Below are 24,312 nucleotides of genomic sequence, written 5' to 3'. Positions count from 1 at the left end.
TATATTATATATTTTTATATATCTATATATTTATATAAATCTAAAATTTCTGGAGTTATTTTGACTTTGGGGATAGAGCATGTAACTATAAAGATTGTCAGAAACAGTAATCAACTGCTATTGTAACATCGCATCCCATCCATTTCACTCTCCACTACTATGATTTCCTTTAGTGGACCTCTCCACTCTCAGGTTAGACATATAACTATAGCCTGGCCAATCAACTTTAACCATCACTGTTGCAACATGGGTAGTTAAACATTGGACACATAATACAAATTATTTAAAGAGACACAATTCCTACCCTTTTCCTGGGACTGTTTGAAAATCTTCCTTATGGGGTTACTGACATGCTTTATAAAATAATACAAGATAATGTAGTAAGTAGTAAGAAGAAGTAAATGTGGGTCTACCTTAGAACTGAGTTTTCAAGTATCCTTGAAGTGACATTGTAGCAAAATTCTGAATACAAAAACCAGAGCTGAAACCATAAGCAAAGAGAATGGTAAGTGAAATATTTAAAAATAAATTACAAGGGTGCCTGGATGGGTTAGCAGTAGAGCATGTGACTCTTGATCTCAAGATTGTGAGTTCAAGCCTCATAATGAATGTAGAACTTACTTAAAAGCTCACTTATTTCAAAGAGCATGTGACTTAATTTGGGGGTTAAGAGTTTGAGCCCCACACTTACATAGATTTTTAAAATATATTTAAATAAGTTACAATGAGAAGAATTAACTATTTGGCATGAGAAAAAAAGTGGCCTTTGGGAATCATCTTTTACATGCTGATGAGCAAATCATCTCTGAATTTCTATCAACTTTAAATTCCTCTTTTTGTTGTTGCTGTTGTTGTTGTTAACCAATGCAAAACAAACTGGACATCTCATAGATTACTTTGCCTATTCCTTACTTGGAATGTTAGGATACTCCAAGATTATGTTGAACTGAGAAGAATTTATTACCTTTAACTTTGAGGCAGTGCAGTTATGTTTGGCAAGCTGTAAATCACCGATGTCAGTAATAAAAAAATCCATTTTTAATTTTCCTGACCAATAGCATTTAAAAGAATTCTATGGTGATTGGTCAGGATTCTCTCTACAGGAAAACTGACCAGACCTTATTATTCTCACCTCCTTCATGAGGAAGTATTTCCTTCAGCCCTGAAAAATCCTTCTGTCTCATCTTTATATTCTTTAAGATTGTAGCATGACCAAAATGTAAGTCACAGATTTACAGTTTACCCTTATGGGAAGTGTAGATATACCTCATTATTTTAACTGAAAATAGTGCAATAAATCAAACCATGACTAACTAACCTCCCTACTACTTTTTCTTTTTCTTAATATAACAGTAACAAAGCAGGTTAGGGCAGAGATTGTACAGAGTTGGGGGAATATTAACTATTCAAAGTACTTCAAAAATTACCATCAGGGAAGTCAGTGAATTTCTATGTAGAAAGGGACAGCACCAAGTTCTGTTCTGTTTTCTTTACCATCTTAGGTAAAAACGATGATTTGAGCCCCTGATAATAAACACTTTTTTAACAATAAGCAAAGTCTTTGACATAAATATATATACATAGAAAAGTCAATGTGTTACACTGGCATGCAAAAACAATGGTCTTTACCAAAGGCACTACCAAGAATCTCAAATGATGCATCTATGCACAGAATAGAAATTAATTTTTCCTCTAGTTAAAATTTTTTGGCCAGAAAACATTCCTACCATTTTAGTGATTTTAGAAGACTTCAGAAGATGACATTGGCATGTCTATAAGTAGATAAAAGTGAAGAACTTCCTGCATTGAAAGATGTCATTAATTCCAACCAACTACAGTAACTGAATTAAATGCTAATCCCCATGGCCTTTCTCAAAATTCTAAAAAAAATATCAAAAGTTTTATTGTACATCATTCAGCATCAGGAAAATACAAATCAACACCACAATGCAATACCACCTCACACCAGTCAGAATGGCTAAAATTAATTAGGCAGGAAACAACATATATTGGCAAGGATGCGGAGAAAGGGGAACCCTCCTGCACTATTGGTGGGAATGTAAGCTGGTACAGCTACTCTGGAAAACAGTATGGAGGTTCCTCAAAAAGTTGAAAATAGAGTTACCCTATGACCTGCAATTGCAGTACTGGGTATTTACCCCAAAGATACAAATGTAGTGGTCCTAAGCGTACCTGCATCCCAATGTGGAAAGCAGCAATGTCCATAATAGCCAAACCATGGAAAGATACCAGATGTCCAACAGATGAATGGCTAAAGTAGCTGTGGTATATATACAATGGAATATGACTCAGCTATCAAAAAAGAATGAAGTCTTAGAACTAGAGGCTATTATGCTAAACAAAGTAAGTCCATCAGAGAAAGTCAATTATCATATGATCTCACTGGTATGTGGAATTTAAGAAACAAGGCAGAGAATCATAGGGGAAAAAAGGAAAAAATGAAAAAAGACAAAACCAGAGGGGAGGTGGGTGGTGGGATGGGGTAACTGGGTGATGGACATTGGAGAAAGTATGTGTTGTAATGAGCACTAGATATTATATAAGACTGATGAATCATAGATCTGTACCTCTGAAACAAATAATACATTATATGTCAGCTAATCAAATTGAATTAATTAATTAATTAAAAGTTTTACTGTACAGAAAAGGTGTATAGTAATATCACATTCTTCCCAATATTTTTGGAAACACAATAATATCTAATAATACAATTTTCATAAGATAATATTTTTCACAAGTCAAATTTCAGAGTAATAGCTAGAAGTAAAAATTAAATATTTCTCCTCATAATGTACTTGGGTACCTTTGTAAGATCTAACTGCATTTCATTCTATTTATTTTCAAACTTATACTCTATAGGATACATACATTGCCTTTATATTAACTATATAAATAAAAATATATAACCAATTTTCACTGAATGCTTATCGAATAACTGGCACCATCATAAGCACTAGAGTTATAGCAGAGCACAATATAGACAAAAATACCTGAGTTTATTGGGCTTTCATTTTACTTAAGGAGAGGAGTGAAACTATAGATAAAAGGCATTAAATAAATAAAATAAACATGAAGACACTGAAATGATAGAAACTATAATTTTTAAAACTCATAGGTTCACTTTGTAAGATAAGAAATTGTGGCTCAAATTCTATAATTGACAGCACATTTTGATTTTATTTCTGAATTTCTTTTTTTTTTTTTTTTTAAGAGGGAGAGAGCACAAGTGTGCCTGAGTGATGGGGAGAGAGGGACAAAGGGAGAAGGAGAGAGAGACTCTTAAGCAGTCTCCATACCCAGCATAGAACCTGGCACAGGGCTCCATCTCATGACACTGAGATCATAATCCTGAGATCATGACATGAGCTGAAGTTGAGAGTCAGATGCTTAACTGACTGAGTCAGCCAGGCACCCTGTATTGCTGAATTTTTTTTTTTAACTTCATCATTTAAAAGGAAACAAACAAACAAACAAAATCTTAGAAATAGATCCAAAAAATCGCCTTGATTCTTTTCTTTCTGAATGAGGACTTTATATGGACACCAAAAATAATAACTTTCTTTTAAAGATCAGCTTTTATTCTATTGAAAATGAATTTATTTCAGCAACACAGAGAAGAAAACTCAGACTTGACTTTTATAATCCTTGTCTATATTACTATTTGGTGGAGGGGTGAAAAGAGCAGATGTATTATACAGGAAAGAGAATTAACACATTTTGTTGCATTTATTCAAATAGATTTGCTGTATTTGATACAAAGGATCAGACTTTATCCTGAAATGAAATTCAGGGTCCCTGCTGACATTTCAAGATGTGTTTCTCCAAAATCCACTTTATCATACACAAATGTTTAATATCATTTTCAAATATTTGTCTCCAGGGGAGAATTGGAATGATGTCCCCTAAAGAATAAATACCCTTAACTTAACTAGTCATTAGATGTCACTCCTCTTCTAAATGGATACAGTTGAAAGAGGCTTTCTGTTTTCCTTGGCAGTGAAACCAAAGTGCATCCAACAAGGAATAAAAAAGCATTTAAATGAGAACTACAGATGTGTGAACCATTTGGAAAAACAACTTACACTGGGTTAAGTGAAATTTATGAAAGTCTTTTGAACTAGCCAGGAACCATTTAAAAAGTTTACATCATATCGGAAGTACCTTATATTTATCTTTACCACACAGTTGTATATTGCCCTTCACGGTTGCCTTTTGTTTTCCAAGACTAAACTTAGTCCCTGAGAAAATACCAGAAAGTCATTTCTGGAGATGAATGCCTACTCATAGTACAAACAATAAAATGAAAAATACATGTCTTATTCTGTCCTGATCTTATACACATGCATATTTTTAAATTCTCAACATAGAATTATCAGAGTTCAGAATAATAGGGCATTTTTTCATTTTCTGGATGGGCCAGAAAAATCTGTTGGGTCTAGTAACATAAAGCACAGACACCTTAGTTAGGCATGCCAACACTCTGAATTCTTTCTAATAACTCTATTCCTCTTTGTTTTGTAAGTCCCACTGTGAGCCCCACTTTGGCTGTTGGACAAAACAGGAAGAGCTACCATCCAAAACAGCATTATTATCTAAAACCTGACTAACCTAAGAAGCAAGTTAGGAAATGCCTTATGGGGTCAACATGCTCTTTCATTTGTATTTTGTGGTAATCATATTATGTTGTGAAAATTAAACAGGTACATGTTAACCCTATAACAGAACAAAGACTGTTAAGGCTAGTCAATGACATCAAGAAGGAAAACAATCAGGCACACTTTTTGTTTTAGATGTGGGTTAATATGCTAGCTAATAAGTACATAAAACTGTTATAATTTGTTTGGTTCTTAATGTTTCTAATCTTTTTTAGGGTCCATGGGATTTTGTTTCATTTGGATTAACTTCTCTTCGTTTTCTAGAACAGATATATTTCAGTTTATATAGGATGAGTTAATAATTCGAAAAGAGAAAACAAGTCATGTCATTAATGCAAAAAATGCTAGATTACCCTCAAATGAAAATATTTGGCAATGGTATAATCTGAATATTGCATTACACTCCTACCAATGAGCAAATGACATTGGCAAAATTCTAGCTCAAATACATTATGTCTACTTTTCAAAAATTGATATATATGCAGATTGAAAGTTATGAGAAACAGAAAAAGGATATTCTAAAAGACAAGAATAATATTTGCAAACAAGTCTTAAATGATAGGCTTGTATCTACTTTCATCATTAAGCCAGGAAAAGTGTTCTATATTTGTAATTTATATTATTTAACAATAGGAAGCTTAAGAAAAAAATCATTAGTTCAGTAGACAAAATGGTAAGTATCCTAGCTTAAAATGAACTTTTTAGGTCACTATAGGTTTAGATAAGTGGGTTTTTTAAAATCATTTAAGTTCAATTAGCCAATATATAATACAGCATTGGTTTTTGATGCAGTATTCAGTGATTCATTAGTTGCATATAACACTCAGTGCTCATATGCTTTTTTAAGACCTAGTTTATGACATTGAACTTGGGACTGTGCAAATATTAAAATACTGTGTTAACATCAATGTCACAATAGTGATTTTGATAATAAAGATTATTAATTAAAGCTCCTGACAGGGAAATTACAATATGTCATATGACTTGCTTCAAACACAGATTAAAAATTAAAAGGAGAGAATGGAATTTTGTTTACCAGAGTTTTTACTCACTTATCTAGTATTTCTCAGAATAGCAGAGGTGTCACTTTTTCTTTTTAATTGAGTATGGAAGCATTTTTAACTTTCCTTGGGAATGTGGAAAGAAGTATTGAAGATTTATAGTGACTATTTCTTAAAGGCCATCAAGGGTTAGGTGCACTTTGCTGAACTCCGTATGATTTGTCAAGTTTTGTTTCACCCGCTGTTTTGCTTCCTAATTTCTCAAGGAATAGGAAGAACATCTCTTTGTTGCCTTACTTCTTGGTGGTAAATGTTTGCTTCTTTTCTTTGAGAATTTATTAGGTTGTTTTATATTTATTTTAACTCTTAAGCAAGCAGAAGATCAATGATGAAAATATCAAAAGGAGAATGTAAAAACTCATAGATTTTTGGTACTCAAGCAACAGTAGTGGAGCTCCTGGGTGGCTCAGTCACTTGAGGGTCTGACTCTTGGTTTCAGCTCAGGTCATGATGGCCGGGTCCAGAGATTGAGCCTAGCCTCAGGCGCTGCAATCAGCAGGGAGTCTGATTGAGATTCTCTCTCTCCCTCAGCCTTTCCCCCACTCCCTTATATACTCCCTCTCTCTTTCAAATAAGTAAATAAATAAATAAATAGAATTTTAAAGAATCAAAACAATAGAAGCAATGATATATAGTATATATATTTAATACAGTATAGTAACTATAATATAGTAATATCGTAATAGTAATAATATAGTAATATATATATAGTAATAGTAACTAACATTAATGAAAAGTTACTATATACCAGGCACTTGATGAGTGTTCTGGTAACATGCTGAATTCTCCCAACAAAATTATAAGGAAAATTTCCTCCATTTTATAGATGAGAAAACTGAGGCACTGAAAAGCTAAACAGCTTACCCAGAGTCACTATTAAATACTTTTTATAGGGGTGCCTGGGTGGCTTAGTTGGTGAGGTGTTTGTTTCTGGCTCAGGACATGATATCAGGGCCCTGAGACTAAGCCCTGCATCAGGTTCCCTGCTCAGTGGGGAGTCTGCTTCTCCCTCTCCTTCTGTCCCTCTCTCCCCTTCTCAATTGTGCTCTGTCCTCTCTTTTGTGCTCTCTCTTGCAAATAAATAAATAAAATGTTTTAAAAAATATTTTTTACACATAAAAATGTTTAATTATATACTCCTATGCTTACCTAGTTCTTGGGATATGAAAATCTTCATTTAATATTTGTTAAATGAATAAGTTTGTTAATAAATTAATAAATAAAAGCAAATTTTAGAAATCAAGAGATAGATATTATTTGGATTTTTTAAAAAAATGCTGACTTTAGCATTGATGATGAAGTTAAGAAAGGATTAATGAAACACAGGAAAAGAGACCTTGCAATTATGCATTTGATATAATACCATGATAGAAAAGTGGGTATCACAGAGCAAAGAAAAAAGAATTTATTAAATACAACAATAATGGGAAATTTGGATTAATAAAGGTAGAAAGACTACTCCAACATCACAAGCAAACATGAACTCCTGTTAGATTAAAGACTTAAATGCCAAAGTTAAAGCTATAAAATTAATGGAAGAAAGCATGAAAATATGAAAGAATACCTACATGATAGGAAAATACTTCATAATGAAAATTTCTAAAACAAAAACCATGAGATTAAACTTTTGATAGATTAAATTATATCAAATTTAACTTTTTTTTTTCTTTTGGAGAAAGTAATCACTATCTACATACCCATCAACTTTTGCCCTCTCATGCAGATAGACCGGACAACTGTATCTTATTTTGGTTAACAGGCTATATGTAAAAGTGATCAAAAGTGGCAGGTTTTACTTCTGGTTAAAGATACCTCGGAAAAACTATGGTTAAACCATGCTCTCTATGTCCATTCCTCTGTATGAGTAAAGGCCATATTTGAAATGGCAGTGCCAACAGATGGAAACTTTTAGATCCTTAAGTCCCAAGTCCCCAGTCTGAAGGGACTCATAGAGACTGACCAGAACTGCAACAAACTTTAGATGATGTTTTATGTGTTAAGGCACTTAGATTTTGAAGATGTTTTTTATACAGTATAGCCTAGTCTATCTTGACTGTTCTACTCAACAAAAGACACCAACCATAACCAAAGGCCAGAAGAAGATAATATCATGTCTGAAACCAAAATAATAACCAGAATCTAAAATGAACTCCTACAAGTCAACAAGAGAGATATCTGAAATCTAACCAATAAACAGGAATATATAATTCAAAACAGAGAATCACAAATGACTAATAAATATTTGATGCTCTAATTCACTATGAAGCTTGTCATTGTGAATTTTAAAAAGAAAATGCTGAAAATAGAAAAAAAATGGATAATATCAAGTGTTATTGAGGACAGGGAAATATTGAAGATATCATACACTTCTACTGAGAGTTTAAATAGTTGCAGCCATTACTGAAAGCACTCTTGCAGAACTTAGTAAAAATAGCTATGTATATAACTCCAGACCTAGAAATTCCACTCTTGGGATTATATTCCCACTCAGTTCCATAATTCATTCTCATTTATTTGTAGTAAAAGATGTCTGGGTAAAAGAGATAATTAAAATGTAATGGACTAGATCATAGAATATAATGTAGCAGTCAGAAATAAAAACTCCATGTACATATAGCAACACAGATTACAAAAACATAATACTGTATGAAAAAGAGAAAAAATTTAGATTCATATATCAACATTTATGTAATTCTAAAATACATGTCCCCAATACAAACTGCATTGAATACCAAGATATTTGTGTATTTAAAGACAAATATCAAACATAATGGAGAGTCACCTTTGTGAGAGGAAGCAATGGAAGAACAGCATGAAGATGAAAGAAAATAAAATGAAACAAGTGTGATTTCTTGACACAGATAAATATGATAATGAGGTATGAGCTGAAATATACGGTTAATTCAACATTCTGTGAGTAAGGGCAAAGAGAAAAGAGAGAAAAAAAATAGAACACTAGGAAAATGAGAGTACTAGGAAAAGTTTGGAAATTCCCAACTGTGACCTTCATTAAAACTTTAGATTTTTAGGCTAATGGAAATGATATGAAAATGAACTCATTAAAACAAAACCAAGAGATAAACAAAAAAACCTTATTTGACCCACATGTTTAGTTTAGAACCTGAAGCACAAAAACAGTCACTTATAACTCCCTGTAATTCTACTCAGTATCTCTATTGAACTACCCTCCCACATTATTAAAAGCCATGAAGAAGTATTTCTGTATTTTGAAATGTTCCTCTTCTTTCTTGTATAATCATGGAGCACCAAGAGAGAATAAAAAAAATGTTTTTAATGCCATACAAGTTAGACTGGTATTAAATATAGCTTTCTTTGGCAAGGCTCATTTGTAGATTTTCCTTTCTTAAATATGTTTATTAAAACAGAAGTAAAATAATAAGCTAATTCTGGTAAGTCCACCACACAAAATAAACTAGCTTGCATGGTGACATAAGTAAATACAGTATAAGACAGTAAGTGGAGGGCACCTGGGTGGCTCAGTGGGTTAAAGCCTCTGCCTTCGGCTCAGGTCATGATCTCAAGGTCCTGGGATGGAGCCCCGCATCAGGCTCTCTGCTTGGCGGGGAGTCTGCTACTCCCTCTCTCTGTGCCTGCTGCTCTGCCTACTTGTGATCTCTGTCTGTCAGATAAATAAATAAAATCTTAAAAAAAAAAAAAAGACAGCAGGTGGATATAATTTTATTTGGACATTCAGGAAAATAATCACCACAGGAAGCACAGCTGGAATTGGGGTCCAAGTTTATAAATCCTTGGGTTTTTCTAAGGGTATCTAATCATTCAGATTCTCAAATGGTTTGCATACTAAGTGAAAACAAAGGACAAGTCCATATTTTGTAACTTCTTGAAGATCTAACATTTCTTGTCTGTTGCAGTAAATGTATGACAATTTTTTGAACAATACACAATGAGTTTTGTGATAATGGCCACTGACAAAAGCTTTTATTCCAAACAATTTGCTAATTTTCAAAGGAGCCTTTTGAGCACGAAACTACATTCCACCCTTTCTTTTCAGCTTTGGGTCAAGAAAAGGTCTCTTTATGGGAGCTATTGTTGATTATATGCTAACATTCACAGGAAACAGACTTTGGTTATTTTAGGATCAAGATGACAGCTATATGAAATGATAATGTTGCTATATTGGGAAATGTAATTAAACTGCCTTTCTGTATTGAATGATAATTGCAATGAGACTGCTTGGTGAAAATCTGATGATGAGACATAGAGGAATTTGAAACACTACTGACTCCAGTCTTATTTAGAAACTGAAAATTTTTAACCAGTCTGGTGGAAAGTATTTAATTCTAAGTATTATGTGAACAACAAGTTAAACAGTATTCTCCCTCTTAAATCAGCGAACTACTATGACAACTGCCTTTCCCAAGACTAGGGAAGTGTTTCTCTTTGTACAATTCTTACAAACAACACACCAACATTTTGCCCCATGAAATGCTTATTGGCATAAGACAAGAAATTGGAGTCGTGCTGCTAAATATCACCCAAGAAGGACCTAAGCAGCAAGGGAAATAAGAGAAAAAAACACACACACACACAATTAGAACTACATGAAACTAGAAAGCTTTTGTTCAGTGAAAAAAACATAAACAAAACAAAAAGACAATCTACTGAATGGAAGAAGATATTTGCAAATTATATATCTGATAAGGGATTAATATCCAAGTTATAAACAACTCATATAACTCAACACCAAAAAACCAAATGATCCAGGAGCTGAGTAGATACATTTTTCCCAAGGAAGATATACAGATGCCAACATACACACAAAAAGATGCTCAACATCACTGATCATTACAGAAATGCAAATCAAAACCACAACAAGCTATCACCTTATACCAGTCAGAATGACTAGTATCAAGAAGACAAGAAATAAGAAGCGTTGGCAAGGATGTGAAAAAAGGTAAACCCTGTGCAGTGTTGGTGAGAATTAAGTACAGCCACTATGGAAAACAGTATGGATCTTGCCCCCCGAAAAACTAAAAAGAGAAATACCATATGACCCAGTTATTCCATGTCTGGGTATTTACCTTGGGAGGGGGGGAGAAATACTAATTTGAAAATATATATGGACCCCTATATTTATTGCAGCCTTATTTACAATAATCAAATACGGAAGCAACCTCAGTGTCCCTCACTAGACAAATGTACAAAGATGATGTGAGAGGGGGTGTGTGTGTGTATGTGTGATGGAATATTACTCAGCCATAAAAAAGAATGTAATCTTGACATTTTTGACAGTATGAACAGACCTAGAGAGTATTATCCTAAGCAAAATAAGTCGGACAGAAAATGACAAATACTATATAATTTTACTTATATGTATAATCTAAAAACAAAACAAATGAACAAACAAAATAAATCAGACTCACAAATACTGAGAACAAACTGGTGGTTGCCTGAGGGGCCTGGTTGAAGGGAATAAAAGGGCAAAAATTTTTATCAGGTGATATATATATACCTATCTATATGTACGTAGATATATAGGGATATAGGGATAATACAAGGATTACAAAAATTGTACAGGAAATATAGATGTATAGCTTTATAAAATTTATATATCTGTATCATCCAGTATAAAAACTGTAAAATGAAATACATATACAAAATAAGATCTAGTGATAGACATATGAAATATATATAAAAATCATTTTGTAGGGCGCCTGGGTGGCTCAGTGAGTTAAGCCTCTGCCTTTGGCTCAGGTCATGATCCCAGGGTCCTGGGATTAAGCCCTGCCTCGGGCTCTCTGCTCAGCAGGGAGCCTGCTTCCCTCTCTTCCTCTGCCTGCCTCTCTGCCTGCTTATGATCTCTGTCTGTCAAATAAATAAATGAAATCTTTTAAAAAATCATTTTGTAGGTTTTATTTGTATAAGAATATACATATAAACACACACACATGTATACACATGTATATCTTTTTCATCACCATTGAATCAAAATGCATGTTTTTGCTCTGAAAACTTAGGTATTATTCAATTTATCCTGGCAGTCAGGTCCTGTTTCTTTCTCAGGATTCTGATAATCTATAAAAACTGGATTATCTCCCTCGTTTCCATAACTATCATCTTTTTAAATTATTTTCTTCTCTTTTATTCCTTAAGAACTTGTGTAATTATTCCTCCACATCACTGATATAATTTTCTGGGATATAATGTTATACTTTCTCTCTTGGTACTACTAATGCACATTTTAATTTGCTACTGTGTTTTTAGTTACCCTTTTTCTCATTCTATTGACTCTTTCAATGTCACTCTGGATCTCAATATGGCAGTTGCATTTTCAACTCATTTTTTGCCTGTTATGTAATGAAGTTTTTATAATTTATTTTATTGAAGACAGCATATGTACTTAAAATATTTGGGGTTTGGGGTTTTTTTTGTAGAAATCCTTTCATATATATAACAACTTCTGCCAGCTTAGGTCAATAATTTACTTTTTACTGTGGTTGTTGCATAAATAACTTTTTCCCCCACTCTATCTTTGAAAAAAAGATTACCTATAAAATGCATCCAATGTTTAAACCCCTAACAGGTGTGTGTTTAATCCCCTTGAACCACATCACAACCAAATGAAACACCCTTGTATATGTTCATTTTTTTTTTAAGATTTTATTTATTAGTTTGACCGACAGGGATCACAAGTAGGCAGAGAGGCAGACAGAGAGAGAGAGGAAAGGTCCTTGTTTTTTTTTTTTTTTCTTAAATAAAAATACTTATTTATTTATTTATTAGACAGAGATCACAAGTAGGCAGAGAAACAGGCAGAGAGAGAGGGGGAAGCAGGCTCCCTGCTAAGCAGAGAGCCCAATGCGGGGCTCCTGCCCAGGATCCTGGGATCATGACCTGAGCCAAAGGCAGAGGCTTAACCCACTGAGACACCCAGGTGCCCCCTCCCCGCCCTTACATATATTCTTGTTCTAGAAGATGTCTGTCACTATAGCGTGGTTGGTCTGGACAGACATTTCCTTCTGCCACTATTTCCTAGTCCTCTGTCGAGGGCAGATGCTCCAGGGGCCTGGAGATCCGTCAACCACAGAGCATTGCAAAATGGCGCCTGGCGATTTGCCAGAAGGTGTGTCTAGAGTGACTGATCGTAAACAAGAAGTACTACCTATTGGCTGTTGAACTATTGCTATGCTGTGGGTACTTGGTAACAAGCTTAAGATTGGTGGATGCATATCGCTGTCTATGCTGATTGGCTTAGCTCCCCTATATAAGCGATGGCCATATGAAATAAACCCAACCGGATGGAGGGTCGTTATTATCGCTGCTGGATGGCGATAGTCCTCAGAATTTAAAGATGTGTATTTCTGCATAGGTAATTTGGATTAAGTTATAGCTCCTCTCTAGAAATGGTACAATAATATACTAATTGTCAGAGTATACAGCTGCTCCAATTCTTTTTGTAAACCATTGCCTAACCTCAAATCCAGGGTGTTCTAATTATCTTTTTTTAACCTATGGATATGTCCCCGAAGTTTTAGGAAAGGATACAGGATCTCAAAGTTTTTTATTTTATTCTATCTTTTATCAGTGAGAATTTTTAATAGAATAGAATATTTCATTTTTAAAATAATACTGGTTCTTTCATAGTTAGTCTAAAAAAACTAGAGAAAGAGCCACTTTGTCAGCAAAGGTGAGGTATCATAAAATGTGACCAACATATTTCTAAAAGCTAAACTAGAAATTCACTCATCCTTCAAGTTTCCCAAAGTCATTCTTTGATTTTAAACAATGAATAGTTCTTTGTCTAAGAGAAGCAGTATTATTAAATTATCTCCAGTAATTTAAAAGGAAGACTATCTGAATTGCAGGAAGTCCAGAGTAAAATAAAATCATATGAAGCAAACTAAACATCTTATAAATACCATATGTGTAGACTCTTTGACAATGGCTTTTATTGGTTTAGTATGAAAGTAATAGAACAGGAGCTTGTATCATTATCTTAACAGAAAAAGTGCAACAGTTCGCAGAATTAGAGATTCCATTTTTTAAATACTACACTTCACCAAAAAAATATGCTCATGTTATGTTTTAATGATAACATGGTTTTAATAGTAAGAGACCTGGCCAAGATGTTCATGTTGGTGTTGGGTTTTTGTTTCCAAGCATACCGAAAATCCCTTTACCTGTCCATTTCACTTGAAGTTTAGCCCTTAGTGTATCCCTGTACCAGTTCACAACAATGAGTATGAGACAGATAAAAAAGAAGTATCTTTCATCTGTGTATAAGTTAATGAATCACATTTTCTCCAATGTAGAGAAACTCAGCATTGAGACTCTGGAGGTAAACTGTATTTTATACCTTGAGTTGTGAATATTTTTAATGTCCATATTCATTATCAGCTAGAATGGCCAGCCCTAAGACAGTTGTTAAAGTTTGACAATATGTGTCACTGAAATTCCTCCTTCCTCAACTCTTTCTGAGCTCTTCTATTTTTGTAGCCATACTCCAGAGACTTAGCGTTATAAAATTTCCATTTCCCCAATTATCTCTTCAGAAAAGGATATGTAACAATTAAGTCAACATTAATATCATAGTCTGAACTACTTCAATGATAATTTTCCGCATTCCCACAAGCTTTCTCCAGGGATTTTGGTGAAAATTAGATGTGTTACATAGGAGAGACTGTGGGATAAAGCAGATCTGGTTTAAGATTTAAACTTTTATTTTAATAGGATGAAATTTACAAATGACTTCAGTTTACTCATCTTCAAATTATAAATTTAATAATTTCCATATTTATTGTTTTGAAAATTAAATGATGAAACAATGTAAGGGAAATAATTTATTATTTAACAGATACTCAAAATTATTTATTTTTAAATGACTTATAATTTTAGAACTAGAAAACATGAAATGAGAATATCTGAGGAAAGTAGGCAATTATAAAATATGCTTTTGTGTAGAGGCACCCTCACTTTTAAAAACTGGTAATCAGGGGACACCTGGGTGCCTCAGTCAGTTGGATGTCTGACTCTTGATTTTATCTGGGGTCATGATCTCAGAATTGTGGGATCAAGCCCTGTGTTGGGCTCTGCACTCAGCACAGTCAGCTCACCCTCTGCGCCTCCCCCCACTTGCACTGTCTCTCTCTCTCTCTCAAATACATAAATAAATAAAATCTTTAAAAACTGGTAATCATAAGCAATTAACTCCTCCCACTAAAGATAAGTGACAAAAATTTATCAGTTTAGGAGTTATTCTTTTCTTATTTAATTAGATATTATATAATAAAACTATGACATCATATTACAAATTCTTCACAAGCAGATGTTGCATTGAACAAGATCAGCAGTTTTAAAATATATAAATATGAAATATTGTGTATAATCACTTATATAAAACAGATAAGAATACAGCTGGGTAGTTTGGGATGTTTCACTATTAGATCACCATATGGCCCATGAGTTCCTTTCATGGAAAATATTTCTAGCCTTCCATATAAAATAGTAGAAAACAACAGGAGTGGATAATAGGATGGGGGAAAAACACAAATAACTATATATTTGACATATTCTGGATCTTGTTTTCTCAGGTCATCATTTTCTTCTTTATCACTACAATAATTATAAATAATTAAAAACAATAACAACAACCAAACAGTAGGCCTTAAATACTTTATTTCTAGTTATCAGAAAACTCTGCAAAGCAACCAATATTACAAACTTAATTATTATTATTATTATTATTGAAGAGATATGATCACTGCAAGTTTTATCCAAGCCACCATTTACAAGTTATTACAATAGATACAAGCATATATTTTGTGATCTGCATTGTTTCTTATACAGTGGAATAATTTTATCAACTTTAAGACACTTGAAATATTTAATTCCTCAGCATTTCCTATAAAAGCATAACTCTTCAAAAATATTTATATTGCTACTTTTTCATCTTTCAGTTCTAGGCATTATATACACCAGTGGTGCTCAAACATTTTCATTTCAGGATCCCACTCTAGAAATTTAAGGAGGCACCCCCAAAACCTCTTCTTTATAAGGGTTATATCTACTTATATTTACCATAGTACAAATAAAAACTCGGAAACTTTTTTTTTTTTTTGGTGGGTAGCAAAGCAAAGTTTATTGAATAATAGTAAAGTGATAGTAAAGTAAAAGTTCCTGAAGAGGAAGGGAACCTGAGACAGTTGCCCAAAAACTTGGAAACTTTTAAAAAACTATTCAATTTTAAAATAACTCCCCAAAATGTTATAAATAAGCATAAATAAGATATTTATATACAAATAACTGGTTTTGGGGGCTCCTGGGTGGCTCAGTGGGCTAAAGTCTCTGCCTCTGGCTCAGATCATGATCCCAGGGTCCTGGGATCGAGCTCCACATCGGGCTCTCTGCTCAGCAGGAAGCCTGCTTCCTCCTCTCTCTCTGCCTGCTTCTCTGCCTACTTGTGATCTCTCTCTGTCAAATGAATAAATAAAATCTTAAAAAAAATAAAAATAACTGCTTTTTGCCAAACAAAAGTCTCTACAGAGAGGAATGGTGTTGTTTTATATTTTTGCAAATCTCTTAATGTCTGCTTAATAGCAGATAACTGGATTTTTATATCTACTTTCCTCATTCAGTCATACATTGTTTTGGTCAAAATATATAAAGAAAATCCAGCCTCACACAGTATGTACTTAGAAGAGAGAGGAATTGTTATCAAATAATTGTGGATATTTTTATTTATTTATAGTCAATCAAAGTCAAATAATGACAGTTTCTTAACAGCTACAATGTAGAATCTAAACCATATCAATGAACTTCTACACTGAAGTCTGCAGTCTTTCACCTTGAATGGACATCTTATCTATATGCACAGGTGATTTTGTAACATGCATGCATCACTCATTTGGAAATACTGCTTCGCTATCTTATGTAGGCTATCCAATGTTGACACATTTTCTTCATTTAATATAAAAAATTCACATTCACAAATACTACAGTGATCTCACCAGAAACGTCTTTAAGTATGGGAAGCTATCAAGTCACATAAAAGTATTCCAAAATTTTAATCTTCATTTGAAAGTTAAAATTTCATCATGGAAATAAATACTGTCTGTTGTTTTCCTTCAAATAACGGGCTTACTTCACTTATTTTAAGAAATGTCTGTTAAATACCCAAATATGAATAACCTTGTTTGGCTTTTCTTTTCAGTAAAAATATATTCTGTATAAAAAGTTTAGATCATAACTTAATTGTCTAAGTACTTTTTCTCATGTTCTATGGATGGACAGTTGGATATGGTATGATGAAGTCGGTGCAGCCACAGGAGGAAATGGGAATGGGGCATGGAAGGAAGAAGTTTATTATATCCACATAGCTCAGAGAGGGACACTGAATGCCATGCAAAGCCACAGAGTTAGACACCAGAGTAATCAGCAGGCAGGAGGGCAGAAGTAAGGGGAAAGCTTAGGTGTGGGAGGCTGCAATAAGGCTTGAGACGAGGACCAAACCAGGCACTGACTTGTGCCTCCTTTAAAGTCTGAATAACCTAACCAAAGGTTTAAGATGGGAAAAGTTGAGTAGCACTGAGAAAGGTCTGTGCTGTGTGTTGTGTGCTCGCCTACGTGACTTCCCACACGCTTGCTAAACAAATGGGAACAATTCGGTTGGGGTCAAAAGTTCGTTGCTGGTCCTTGCTGCCCTAGTACAGCCCATAAATTACTTTCAGGTTTGCTGTATCAATACAGAACACCTGTACTGGCCTTAGTGCTTTGAATAAACTTAGCACTGTTGGACATCCTCCTCAGTGCTCCTCCTGCCCCCATCTCTTTGTCTCTTAAGTTCTTTTCACCATCCTCTTAACCTAGTCAATTTGTGGCGCCAGCCGCGACACTTAGGCCAAATCATTTACTGGAGTTTTCACGGCAAAGGCAAGGCAAGGCAAGGCAAGTTTAGAACTGGCTAGTTTGAATTATGGCAGACTCTAAGCTATAGGTATTTCTAGTACTTGCTTACCTGGTATCTGGACCTGGAATGATTATGGAAGAGAAATATTGCTTTCTGGGGTGTACAGGCCAGATATAGGAGAAGAACTCTCAATTGGTTAGGTTGCACATAAAAGGCTTGATCCTGGCAGAGTCCTGCTACCTCTGGAGATCAGTCTCTTCTCTCTTCAGTCAGAAAGGTGGGTTTTTTTTGTTTTGTTTTGTTTTTTTGTGTTTTTTTTGTCTTTGCTTTTTTTTTTTTTTTAAGATTTTATTTATTTATTTGAGAGAGAACCCAAGCAGGAGCAGCAGAGAGGGGCAGAGGGAAAAGCAGACTCCCCGCTGAGCAAGGGGCCCAGGAGCATCTTTTTGTTAGTTTGCTTTCTTATTTTTTTGGAGTATATACTCCAGTTGTTTCCCAAAAATAGAGGCAAGTAATAAAAAAGTTTTAGTTCTTGTAAGTCTACAAATTTTGAGATATATCTCACAAACAAATGTTAGTTTTTCAAGCTACAGAATTCTAGATTGAAAATACCTTTCTCAGAACTTGGGAAGTATTTCTCTCCTGTCACCTACTTCTCAGATTTGTTTTGACAGATTCTAATGCTATTTTGATTCGTGAGTCTTCCCTTGTTACATACAACCTTTGGGGATTTTCTTTTTGTTCCTAATTATGGGAAGTATTATGATAATGTGTTTGGTAAGGGTCTTCTAGTTTCCATTTTGCTGAGAACTCAGGATGCATGTCAGTCCTGGGAAATATTCTTAAATCTTTTTGTTGATGATGTAATCTCTTTCACTTTCCCTATTCTATTATTGTTCTGAAACTACTATTATGTTGATATTGGATCACCTGGAATAGTACTGTAATTTTACTGTGTTTTTCTCTCTGATATTTCTTTTATTATTTTCTTCTCCTTTTCCTTAAAACTGCTCTATTTTAACTTCAACATTTCTATTGATATATTTGTGTATGCTATCATATTTGTAATATCCAAGAGCTCTCCTAAATTCTTTCAATGATCTACTTAAAAGTGTCTTCTTTTTTCTCTTATGGTAAAACTGTCCTGCCATACTGCTCAGAATATTGTTGTTGTTGTTTTTTATTCTGGTAAACCAGAAAGCTTTACAGTAGGATAACATAGTTGAGGCAGGTTTTCAAGGAACTTCTGTTGTATATCTTCAGTTCTTTTCTTTTCTTTTTTTTTTTTTTTCTTCAGTTCTTTTCTTTGGACTTTCAAAAGTTTTCCCCAATTGCCTATCTGCAGGGTATAATTTGGCTGCTAGTAATCTTTGAACCAGATACAGTAAGAAATAAAAGATCTCAGTGTTCAATATGTAAACAGTCACTTAATCTCCCAACTTTCCATACCGCACATCCAGCCTCCATTGTAACTAGTATCTCTCAATATGCAGGTTCTCTCTTTGGCAATCTACTGAGAATAACCTGTATTCTTCATCCTGGATAGGTTAGGATAAGCCACCCTCTAGATGAGCAGAGCATGGAAGGATCTGGAACATAACTTCTACTAGGTCAGTAGGTCTTCAGTGTCATTTAGCTTTCTGGTTTACCACACTGTTTTTAGTTTATAACTTTAACATCTGATAAATTACTTATCCTTCATTGATCTGTTCTCTCTCTTCTAAGTCAATGGCTACTGTGTATTCTCTTTGTCTTTGTGTTTTTCTGTCTATTAAAAAAAAAATTCTTTATAAGGGTTTCTGGAGGGAACTGAGGTCAATGTTTCCATTAAATCTACCATGTTATCCAGTAGTTAGTTTGCTACCAACAGTTAATACAAACAATTTATATTGCTATGTGCATATGCATGCACTTAGATGATTTTTTTTAAAGATTTTATTTATTTATTTGACAGACAGAGATAACAAGTAGGCAGAGAGGCAGGCAGAGAGAGTGGAGGAAGCTGGCTCACTGCTGAGCAAAGAGTCTGATGTGGAGCTCGATTCCAGGACCCTGGGATCATGACCTGAGCTGAAAGCAGAGGCTTAACCCACTGAGCCACCCAGGCACCCCCACTTAGGTGATTTTTACTACAGCATACACATAGAAGAATGCATAAATCATAATGTAATGAACATAACCAAAGAGCTAGCATATTACTTGCACACAGCAGCATTTTTCATATCCTCAACTCAGAGGTCACCATTATTCTAATAAACCATAAACTCATGTTGCTTATTTTTGAACTTTATATAACTGGCTTCAAACAGTGTATGTTTTATCTCATGCAATTCTTTTTATTCAGTTATTTTTGAGCTATATCATTAGCTATAACACAAATTTGTACATTTTTAATTACTGTATAGTATTCCTATCATTAAATTCTGCAGTTGTGGTCCTAATGATGGCTTTTGGAGTTTTTCCAGATGTGGAATAAAACAAGTAATTCTACAAAAACTTATGTTTGTGACTTTTGGTGCACATGAAATTACATTTATTTGGCTATATATCCTTAAATGAAATATCTGCATCATAAGTGGTATGTATTTAAAATACATTTCACTGAGGAGGAGACAAGATGGCAGAGAAGTAGGAGGTGCTGTTTCAACCGGTCCCCTAAAGTAAGCTGATTACCTACCAAAGAACTCTGATCACCGATGAAATCGGCCTGAGATTAGAATTATACGCTTCTGGATCTCTACAGGGACAGAAGATGCCAGTGGACAGGAAAAGCAGAGTGGGAACATCAGACTGATTTTGGAAGATAAACAAAAGGGGGAGGGAGCCACCAGAAGTGACCCATTGGAAAGTACTACCCCAATACAGGAGTGCACTGTGATTGGGAACCAGCATTAACTTGGAGTCTGCTTGAAAGCACTCAAAAAGAGCAAAAGATCTTAAGGGGAAATTGGTGGAATTGGATGGTTAGGGACAGGGACTTAAGCCCATGGACCCAGGACGGCCACTGCTGGCACAGAACCAGAGAGTGCAGTGAAGAAGCCAGGTCTTGGTCCCTGAGCCACCGGCATGCCTGAGAGCATCTGGGTGGCAGCACCTGTGAAGGATTCTGGTGTGGACACCAGTGGGCGCTCTCTAGAACCACAGCCTTTTGTACTTGGCGTGGGTGCTGCACGACTGAGGTCTGAGTCCCTCTCCACACCCTCCCCTGAGAGAGGTCCATGCAGGCACTAGCCAGTGCTCTCTAGGACTGGGAGATTCTGAACACTCCCAGCCTGGGCCAGCAAGAAAATCTCAGTGTGCTCTCTCTGGTTGGGACCTCTCGGTGGTCTCGACCTGCACAGACAGCCACGGCTAGTATTTCTCATGGTTTTGGGTACAAGTGGGAGTTTCTGTGACCCCAGAGACTGTGACTGGGGACGTGCTCTGCCAGTGGCAGAGGAGGAATTTATGTGCTCTGGAGTACCCAGAGGAGAACAGACTGAGACTTCTCTCTGAGATGGAGGTCTGGGTGCAGTTTGCTTTTCTCGAACCTCCAAAGAACAGCCAAAAACTGCCAAGGGGAGAAACAAACAAACAAACAAACAAACAAATCTTCAGAGAACACAAGCCTGAAAAAATGGTTTCCTCACAGCAGACCCTTGATGGGGGTAGAAGGACTCAACTCTAGCAAGACTCCCTGAAAAACCATATGGCAGGCCCCTCCCCCAGAAAGCCAGCACCCCCCCCAAAAAAAAAACACAAAAAACTCAAGAGGACAACCACCACTACTTCATAGATAGAATTTTTATTTTTAATTTGTTCCCACTATTCTGGTTCTTTTCATTTTTTTTTTAATATAACATTTTGACGTATTTACCATCACAATGAGATGTTCAGTACATCAAATTCCATAATAATCTTTTTTGATACATATACCTATGCTTTTTCTTTTGCTTTTCTATTTTTTAATTTATCTTATTTTATTTTTTTTAATATTCATATAGAGATAAGCTTCAAGATAATCCCCTTCCCCAATCAATACAATCCCTATATGTAAACCAGTTTTAATCCCCTTTTATCTCAGGAAAGTTGAATCCTTTAACAAAGATATCAAGATACATCCAGGAAGAATCAAAATAACCTTCCTTGCCCACACTGAGAATTCATAACCACCCTCCCATCTTTTTCTTCTGTCAGTGTTTCTGTGTAATTGTTTTTGTTCTGGTAGTACATAAATCTTATACTTGGGGTTCATTTTGGCTGGGTTCTTTTATTTACTTATTTATTTACTTATTTTTCTTGTCATTTACTTTAATCAGTCTTTTTGTCTATTTTTCTTTGTATACTCTATAAATTTTAACTTTGGAGCCTATTAAGTCTGGGCCTTCTCTTTTATTTTTTCTTTTTCTCCTGTCTCTCTCTCTCTTTTCTTCTTTTTTCTTCCTTTTTGGTGGGTATTCTCGATTGATCAGAAGCGTTTCAGAGTGCACCTTGCCTGTACCACAGTTGATACATTCAGCTGCACATCCACCCAGCCATCTCTCACCAAAATGACTAGGAGGAGGAATGCCCATCAGAGGAAAAATTCAGATACTGGGCCCTCTCCATCAGAGCTATTGGATATGGACATAAACAGTATGTCGGAAAGGGAATTCAGGCTAACAATTATCCAGGCAATACCTAGGTTGGAGAAAGCCTTTGATGACAAAATGGAATTGATTAGGGCAGAAATGAAAGCCATGAAGGATGATGTTAACAATGCTCTCAATGAGTTCCAACTGAATATAAATTCTTTAAAAGCTAGGGTATCTGAGGCAGAGGATAGATTTAGTGAACTGGAGGACAAACTGAAAGAGAAAAAGGATCAGGAGGAAGCCTGGAACAAACAGCTTAGTAGTCATGAAAACAGAATTAGGGAAATAAATGATGCCATGAAATGCTCCAACATCAGAATTATTGGAATCCCTGAGGGGGAGGAGAAAGAAAGAAGACTAGAGGATATAGCTGAACAAATTCTCCAGGAAAAATTTCCCAATCTGGCAAATGGAACCAGTGTTCCTGTTCTAGAGGCAAAAAGGTTTCCCCCAAGATCATAGAATCTAGAAAGACCTTGAGACACCTGATTGTTTAAATGATGAATCATAATTTTATACAGGAGCTCTTGAAAGCAGCTAGGGGGAAGAGATTCCTTATGCACAGAGAAAAGCCCATCAGAATAATGTCAGACCTGTCCACAGAAACCTGGCAAGCCAGAAAGGGCTGGCAAGATGTATACAGGGCATTAAATGAGAAGAACATGCAGCCAACAGTACTTTATCCAGCAAGACTGACATTCAAAATGGATGGAGAGATAAAGGGCTTCCAAGATTGGCAAGGTTTAAAAGAGTTATGTGACCACCAAGCTGGCACTGCAAGAAATATTAAGGGGGGTTCTATAAAAGAGGAAAAAACCCAAGAATATAATTGAACAGAAAAATATGGAGACAATCTATAAAAACAAGGCCTTCACAGGTAACATGATGTCAATAAAAACGTATCTTTCAATAATCATTCTCAATGTGAATGGCCTAAATGTGCCCATAAAATGGCACATGGTTGCAGATTGGATGAAACGACAGGACCATCCATATGTTGTCTACAAGAGACCCATTTTGAACCCAACGATACATCGAGACTGAAAGTAAGGGATGGAGAAGCATCTTTCATGCCAATGGGCCTCAAAAGAAGGCTGGGGTAGTGATTCTCATATCAGATAAATTGGATTTTAAATTAAAGACTGTAGTCAGAGATACAGAAGGACACTACGTAATTCTTAAAGGGACGATCCACCAAGAAGATCTAACAATTATAAATATTTATGCCCCCAATATGGGAGAAGCCAATTACATAAGAAAACTGTTAATCAAGATAAAGAGTCATATTGATATGAATACATTAATAGTAGGAGATCTTAATATGCCACTCTCAGAAATAGACAGATCCTTGAAGCAGAAAATCAATAAAGAAATAAGAGCATTGAATGACACATTGGACCAGATGGACCTCATAGATATATACAGAACATTCCACCCTACAACAACAGAATACTCATTCTTTCTTGAGTGCACATGGAAACTTCTCAAGAATAGACCACATACTGGGTCACATATCAGGGCTCAACTGATACCGAAAATTGAGATTACTCATTGCATATTCTCAGATCACAATGCTTTGAAACTGCCACTCAACCACAAGGAAAAGTTTGGAAGGAATTCAAACACCTGGAAGCTAAAGACCACCTTGCTTAAGAATGCTTGGATCAACCAGGAGATCAAAGAAGAACTTAAAGAATTCACGTAAACCAATGAGAATGAAGACACTTCAGTCCAAAACCTATGGGATACAGCAAAGGCGGTCCTAAGGGGGAAATACATAGCCATCCAAGCCTCCCTCAGAAAAACTGAAAAATCCAGAATATACCAGCTGTCTGGTAATATATATTCTATATATATAGAATATATTCTATATTCTTTACACCTTAAAGAACTGGAGAATCAACAACAAATTTAGCCAACTCCACACACGAGAAAGGAAATAATCAATATTAGAGCAGAGCGCTATGAGATAGAAACTAGAGATACAGTCGAATGCATCAATGAAACTAGAAGCTGGTTTTTTGAAAGAATCAATAAGATTGATAAACCATTGCCCATACTAATCAAAAGAAAAG

This window comes from Mustela lutreola, chromosome 3, assembly GCF_030435805.1.
Source record: "Mustela lutreola isolate mMusLut2 chromosome 3, mMusLut2.pri, whole genome shotgun sequence".
In the NCBI taxonomy this organism is placed as follows: Eukaryota; Metazoa; Chordata; class Mammalia; order Carnivora; family Mustelidae; genus Mustela; species Mustela lutreola.
Note: the sequence above shows the minus strand (reverse complement) of the source record.